Genomic DNA, 7921 nt, shown 5'->3' with positions numbered 1-7921 from the left:
CTTCAGTCCAGTACATTCTCCGCTTCCAGCCACCACCACCACCGACTGCCAGGTTTTCCCCACCCGGCCGGATAAAGGCCTGACCGGTCCAGACTTTGGGGGCAGTGAGAAGAGCCATTCCCTTCAGGGGGCCCAGAGGGTGTGACATTCCCATATTAAAATGCCCCGGGCTCTGACTTTTAAAATATGAAATAGAACCAACAATGACGCAAGGCTGTCGTGTCTAAATGATAATCTGAGCATCAGAATGAGAAACCCCAAAGGAGTGTCCTCAACTTCCCGCCCTGCTGGTGGCCTGTTCTGAAACAATGTGTGTCCCTAGGCTAGTACCTGGGTTTTCCAGGGGAACCCAGAGGGTGTCTCAAAACCGCCTAGGGAGAGGAGTCTCCCTTCCTGGGGGGACCTGCTTCCACACCGCGGTTCCCTTTTGTCCCGGGTTAAAGGTGGAAGAGACCTGCCCTGCAGTGTGACCTCGCCGTGCCCCGGTGTAGGAGAGCTCCTGCACTCCGTGTGACCATGAGTACGATCCCCTGTCCAGCGTAACTGACCTAAGAATGCTGTTCGGGCAATAAGAACACATGGAACCAAAAGGAGGAAAACGCAGCTTTTATTTCAAGAGCTGACACGAGAGAGGTGTTTGTTATTTTAAATCAATTTTTCTTTCGCATTTTCAAGAGGTGGGGGCGGGGGCGGGGGCGAGCAGGCAAGACCCATGGTTGTTTGGAAGGGGCCACCTGCACCGGGACGTGGCTCAGTCCAGCATCCACACCCACATGGACAGGTCCACGTCACTTCTGTGCCTCCCCAGCTGCCTATTCAGTAAAAAGCACACGATATTTTGGGAAGGCCTGGGGCGTCTTGAGGGTCTAGTTGTCTTCTCCTCGTTGCTGGGTGCGGGTGTGCTGGGTTTCACTTCAGGTTTTTCTTTCTCCATGACTCGCTGACGCCACAGACGGCTTCACGAAGGAGCACCACTCCTGGAAAAGATGATGAGAGTCAATCGACCCAGGGGACCCGGGGGGCTCTTCCCCCCCCCACCCCCCCACCACATGCACCTGTTTCCAGGGTAGTCCACAGAGATCGCTTTATCTGCCTTGTTCCCTGCAACAGGCAAGAACCGTTAAAGAGAATCCACTCCAGGCATTTCAAGAAGGAAAGGATCTAAGGAAAGGATCCTTAGGAATCTAAGGAAAGGATCTGTGTAAGGCCCGGAGGAGCAAAGGACAAGGGCTGTGAGTGTGATGACAAACTGCCTTTGGAGACGGCACTCACCCCTAATACCTGACCTTGACCCCCACACCCCTGATCCCTACCACGACCCCCAGACTGCCCCCCCCAAAACTTTGTGCTGTATTTCTGAACCCGACGCAGTGCCCGTTTTATCCAGTACGGTTGGGGGTCATCAGGTGGGTGGGCGAGGTAACGTCACAAAGAAATATTACATGTTATTGGTGGATATGGATGTCTTACCTCTCAGACCACCGAGCTCTCGCTTCAGGAACGTCTGGAAGAGAGGTCAAGGAGTGAGAGAGAGGATTCTTCTCCTCCTTGTCTTATCCTTCCTGCCCTGAGCCCCAGGGCCTGACTGGCTAAGCCCAGAGGTGTCACGGTGACTCACAATGGCTCTCAGAACCTTTTGACCACACGCAAGTTCCGAGCGCTGGACACGATCACCTTGGTTACTACTGGTTCATGGCTGAAAACTGCAAGTGGGCCAGTGGTGCCGGGGGGGGGGGGGGGTCAGTTGTTACCCACATTCAGTGACACCTGGATCTCATAGTTGAGGACTATGAGAACCAGGTCAGACCTCCTTTGCCTGAGAGGCAGGGAGGGCCCAGCCTCCAAGCTATCGTCCCAAACCGAGTAGAACCACATCAAGACACTAAGATACGGAGTTCAGTCTCTAAAAGACCTCAGAAAGGGATGAGAACTATTATTAGTGTCCGACTAACACAAGACAGTGGCAAACCTGCCTTTCTCTTAATGGATTTCCTTCTTAGGAGAACCAAAGTAAACACCCAGGAAGTAGATCAGGAAAGGTTGGCTGACATCAGTTAAACACATAAGAAAATAAGTTTTGTAGACACTTCTATTAGGAAATACAATACAAAGAAAATGTCTTATTCAAACGCATCATGAGCATTGTAAAATACCTCCAAATATAATTAACTTAAAAAAAAAAAAACCTAGGGAAAACGTCCATGAACCTTTTCATGAGCTTCCTGTTTGGACACTGAAATAACATTTTTATTTATTTTGGGGGGGGGAAAGGAAGGCTAATCTTTGAAATGTTGTCGATTCTGCTCTAAATTCCCCTCTAAATGTGTGATTTCAGTGTGATCGCAATCATAAGCCACAACAGGAATTTGAGTGTATACTTGGAACCAGTACCTGGGGTATAAAATGACCTTGAAGAGAAAATGCGAGGGATTATCCAAACGGGGGAGTTTTCCCTACTGGATATTAAAACTTACTCTATAGGATTAGCAATGAAACAGGAATTGACAAACACGTCAGTGGAACGAACTAGAGAGTCTAGAAATATTTTCATATATATGTGGGGATCAAGTAAGTGATAAAGCTGGCGTTTCACATCAGGTGTCACCTTTAAGCAGTGTCTTATGACTAAGTTGGTGTGTGTGTGTGTGTGTGTGCGCGCGCGCGCGCGCGCGCGCACGCCCTTGCGTACACATGTTGCGTGTATTCTTAAAGTGCGGAGGAGCTTCTGGGGCCACTTGTTATCTCTCCTAGAGGTAATTCTAGATCCCGTCAACTTTTACAGGCTTTTTCAGTCGTGCTTCTTCCCGAAGCCGGCTCTGGTGTCAACCAGTCATGGAGAAAGGACACGGAGAAGTCGGTCCCAGCGCGCCCTCGCAGAGCATCAAGAAGGCAGGTGAATACCTGAAACCCACCTGGGCCTGTTAAAACGTGCTGAGCTTTTTACTGGGGCGGCAGCTGGGGAGGCACAAAAAGGATGAGGCTCTGACCCGGTGGCTGTGGACACTCACACAACGGTCACCAGGGTGGACGTGGCCTTTGCCAAAAAGCCATGGGACTGACCCACCCAAGATCCTTGGGGATCATGAAAAATCCCAGGAAATGCTGTGGGTCCACGAATCCTTCCCCTGAGGAAACCATTCAAGTTGAAACATTGATTTCACTTCTCCTGGGTTCGTGTGTTTCTTGTTCTCGTGCCCTCCGTGCTTCCGACTCTATGCCAGCCAAAGGCCACCAACGTGTCAAGTCCTGCTATTCACCCTTAGACGGTGTTTCCTAACTAACACGGCAGCGTCTGGGGGATTTGGAATCGAGAGGGGCCCCCTTTGGAGAAGCTGGAAAGGCTGCTGAGTTTAGGAGCGAAAAGGCCTCACACCTCCAACTTACTAAGGAGACGGGTCTTGCAGGAGGCCGCTCGGAGGTCTCAGAGTTTGCGGGGGACAGTGGGAAGAAGTCAGAATCCAAATAAGTTTCGAAAGGGGGTGACTGGGGGGAAGGAGGACAGTTCTCCATGTGGGGGTCTAATGGTTGGAAACGGGGGGGGGGAGGCATATTCTGGCTGAGTCGCAGTGGGATGAACGTGCCACACCTGGTCCCCCTTTCCTACTTAGGCCTTTAGCCCGGGCCAGGCCCGAGCTGGGAGGGAGCGGAGGCATAAACATTGGCTTCTCTGCGGTGTCAAGCCTGCTGCCTTACAGACTACAGCCTACACCTACATTGTCGTGGGCTCACTGCGGACTGGAGATCTTGGGACTTCTCAGCCTCCATAAGAACACAAGCCAATTCTGTTTCTGTTGCTTTTTGGTTTACTGTTTTAATTTATGCTTTTTTCTAATTAGGCTCCATGCCCAATGTGGGGCTCAAACTCACGACCCTGAGATCAAGAGTTGCACGCTCTACCGACTGAGCCAGCCAAGCATCCCATAAATACTGTTTATTAAGGCTCCCCACGACCTGATTCTTTCTCATAAATCTGACTCTATCAACCTACCTACCTACCCGTCTTGTCTGTCCATCCTATTCGGTCTGTCTCTTCAGAGAACCCTGACTAATACTGTAAGAAATGCCAAATCTTGCCAGCAAGCTAGGCAAGGGCCTGGAACACATTCTCCCTCCCAGCCCTCAGAAGCAACAACACTGCCCACTCATGACCTCTGACTTCTCGTCTCCGGAACTGTGACTCCATACGTTTCTGTTATTTCCTCCACCGAGTTTGTGGCAAACTAATGAACCTTCTGACGCTACAAGTCGCAGAAGAGAATTTAAAAAGCAGCCTGCTTTTTCCCCCTCGTAAAACCGAGTTCCCCAGTTCCCAATTGTTGCGAGGATGACAAACACCCAGAGGTTAACGCATTGTTCTTTTCTTCCACGTTTATGGCCGTTTTGAAAGCGGCTGTTATTTCTTAGGTGTTTTTTCTTTTCTATTCTATTTACTTGTACCCGTTCATTCTGATTCCTGATGTTTCTAATGTGGCTTCATTTCAGCAATGGCTTTATTTCTTACTGTTTTTTTAAGAAGTATTTTTTATTTTATTTTATTTATTTATTTTTTATTTTAGAGAGAGAGCAGTGCAGGAGGGGGAAAGGGGCAGAGAAAGAGAGAGAGGGAGAGAGAGAGACAGAGAGAGAGACAGAGAGACAGAATCCCAAGCAGGCTCCATGCTCAGCACAGGGTCCAGAGGCACGGTTTGACCCATGACCCTGGGACCATGCCCTGAGCCAAAATCAAGAGTCAGACACTCAAACGGACTGAGCCCCTATTTCTTCCTATTTTTACATGAACTTTGCCAGCTCATTGTTATCTGTTTATTTCCTTCTTTATCTTATCATTTCTCCTTTATTTTCATTTTTTCCATTATTTAAAATTTCTTAGTGCTATTAAAAAAAGAGTATGCATAACTTTCTCTGACACTACCTGGTAGTGATTCTTTTCCCTAGAATGATACTTTCTCTGCCTTTTGTATTTTTTTGTTGTGTTACTTTGTTCCCTTTCTTCTTTCTTTCTTTCTTACTTTTTTCTGATAGCATCAACCCCCCATCTCATTTATTTAAACTTCTGCTTACTACTTGATTTCAATTACAGCAACCTTAACTCAGCCCGACACTGCTTAATAACAGATTGCGGGGCGGGGAGTGTGAACACAGGGAAGGTCACTGGTAGTTAAACAGGTAGTTCTTATGTGATTCCCACTTCTGATTTTACTCCCCTTTATGTTTTTGTTTTTATTTTTAAGAGACAGAGAGAGTACTCGCATGCACGAGTGGGGGAGGGGCAGGGAGAGGGAGACAGGATCCAAAGGGGGCTCAAACTCACAAACCCTGAGATCCTGACCTGAGCCAAAGTCGGACACTTAACGGACTGAGCCACCCAGGGGCCCCCGATTTTGCTCGCTTTTGTTGGCGCTAGAATCTAGAGGGCTCCCTGCCCGCCTGCCTGCCTGCCTTAATGTCTTCTTCTCTTGTTTTTTTTTCAAACTTTATTTATTTAAGTAATCTCTACACCCGACGTGGGGCTTGAACTCCCAGCCCCGAGATCAAGGCTTGCATGCTTCTCCAACTGCGCCAGCCGGGCGCCCCCTTCTCGCATTTAATGACATCTGCACGTTGTATAATATCTGCAGATCTTGTCAGAGCTCTGCATCCTTCCTCTATATGTAGTTTGTGTCTGATTCTATTCCTACTATTATTGCAAATGGAATTTCATTCCGAATATTTTAACTTTTGGCTCACAGCTATCACAATGAGTCTCTACTCGCTATTCTACAAAAAGCCACGGGGAGGCAAGTTGGGGAAACTAAAAATATCTGCTGAAACCTCATGGAGGAACACAGTATAGAGCTCTAGGCAGCATGACTGAGTGCTTCCGTCAGGACGTTTGAGCCACAGACCAGGGACAGCCCCAAGTCACTACGCCCTGCTCAGGTCTCAGCTTCCTTGCGTGTAACATGAAGGGGTTAGAGGAAGCCCGTTCTAAGCCTTCCACAGTTCTAAAATGTTACAACAGTAAATGTGATTTCATGAACCACAAATGAATTATTTCAGGGAAGAGGGACACTTTTTGAAAGGTTTCTCTTAACTGTGCTATGTGTAGGAGATTGAACAGGCAAAAGTATGTTGCCAACGTTTGTTTGTTTGTTTGTTTGACCGATGGCCTCACGTTGACCTGTGTCAATGAGAACTGCGTGTCCCAAGGAACAAAGTACTTTTTACGGCAATTTTGCTTCCAGAGAGAAGTCATAGTGTCAGAGTCTGTATTTGATGCTAATAGAACTTTTGTTCCTGGACAGATGTATGTTTTCTTTCGCAAGATTCCTTCCGATTATAAGTGTATTCGTAATGCACGAGCATCGTGTCCGTGCACCATTCTGTTGAAGGGTCTCTGGTGTCCTTGAGAGCACAGGCCCCTTTACACACATCACGGAGCCCTGCCTCCTCTCTCCTTCCGGCCGCTCTAATGGGGGGAGAGGGGAGGGGAGGAGGGCAGCCAATTGAGTAGAGGGAAAGAGAGGTGGCCCACCCCTTGCTGGTTACATTTTCACTTCCTGTTCCTGTCCCCACCCCAGGAAGACAGAGGAGGGGTGGGCATTGTGTCCCCTCTTCCAGAGCCTTTGGGAACGATGGAGGGTCTTCCCTGGCCATTTGGCGCTGCTTCTGCAGGCACTGGACAGGGGATGCTGTCAAGCTCCCCAGGAAGGACTCTTCTAGAAGAGGGTCTGAGCCCCTGGACAAACCAGAAGGCGGGAGGCTCCTAAGGGGGATGGGTGTGGACTTGGCTGGTCCTGTGCAGGGGGCCCAGGATCGACTTCTGGGGCCTCTCTCTGCCCGCCGCCACCCCTTTGGATGTCTTACTTGTGCTTCTGACTTCTGGAGACACAAATGACGCTGAAATGCATCCCTCCAGTAACACTGTGGTGGAGGGATGTCCCTCCAGTCTGATCTGCACACCATGGGGGCTCCTGGGGAGGCCTCTGTGACCTCCAAGCCCCCCCTTCTTTCCCCCTCCCCCCTCACAGCAGGGCCCTCAGTGGCGGACCTGTCACATTTGCCACCGCAGTGTCACTGCCCAGGGCTGGGCCTCTGTGGAGCCTCAGCTGGGCTGCTGCTTGGCTCAGGCACCCCTGGGAGATGCAGGGTAGGCGGTGCCAGCCGCTGCACGGGGGTCCCGAGTCCCAGGAGCGACAGTGCCACCTGCTGCACCAGGTCGAGACCTGCGTGCACACACGTGCACCCATGGTGCCCGGCACCAGAGGGTACATTGCGCCGTCCCTCTGCGCCGCTCGTGCTGTCGCTCAAGGTGCTATCCGTGAGTGTCCTCCCTGTTGGACCGTGGCCCCCTGCGTCCCAAGGTTCACGGCCCATAGCACCTCCATTTGCTGTGAGTCGTGAGAGGTAGGATGCCAGGAGCCGCCCTCCAGGAACACTAGAGGCCGAGTCAGATTGCACTCGGGGAGGGCACAGGCTCGGGGCGGAGGTGGTGGGATCAGAGGGCTTGAGTTGTCTTGCGTAACCCAAGGTCGGAGGGGAGGGGAGGGGAGGAGCAGGCGCCCCGACCTGCGGGCAGGTGGGGGGAGGTGGGGGGCCTTCCCCTACCAGCAGTGGGGCTGGGGTCAGGCAGCTGTCCTCACCGCCCGGGACAGTCTTGCCCGTGCCTCACTGCTCCCGCACCTGCGCTGCTCCTGCACCTTCTCTCGCTGGTCCCTGGCTGGTGCCCTGAGCTGGCCACGTACCCAGGGCGCTCTCCCCCGGGCCTCAGCTTGTTTCTCAATGCCCAATGTTCTCACTCCCATCCGACTTCCCTGAGGGACTGTCGAGCCCTGTAGGCTCTCGCAGGGGATCCAGGGCCCCGTACTGCCAAGATGGGCCGGGGCCTTCAGTCCAGTACATTCTCGGCTTCCAGCCGCCACTGCCTACCAGGTTTTCCCCA

The 7921-nt window shown here is 51.2% G+C and overlaps 1 long non-coding RNA gene across 1 annotated transcript; it reads right to left on the bottom strand.

The window, feature by feature from the left end:
* Positions 1-590: 590 nt before the first annotated feature.
* On the bottom strand, positions 591-2640 carry LOC115507726. Its single transcript, XR_003966780.1, has 3 exons — positions 1471-2640; positions 1056-1101; positions 591-977 (listed from the first exon to the last, which is right to left on the bottom strand). It is a non-coding gene; the product is annotated as an uncharacterized LOC115507726 (long non-coding RNA).
* Between the last annotated feature and the right edge of the window lie 5281 nt (positions 2641-7921).

This window comes from Lynx canadensis, chromosome X (genome assembly GCF_007474595.2).
Source record: "Lynx canadensis isolate LIC74 chromosome X, mLynCan4.pri.v2, whole genome shotgun sequence".
Taxonomy (NCBI): Eukaryota; Metazoa; Chordata; class Mammalia; order Carnivora; family Felidae; genus Lynx; species Lynx canadensis.
This window is presented reverse-complemented; position numbering and strand designations above follow the sequence as displayed.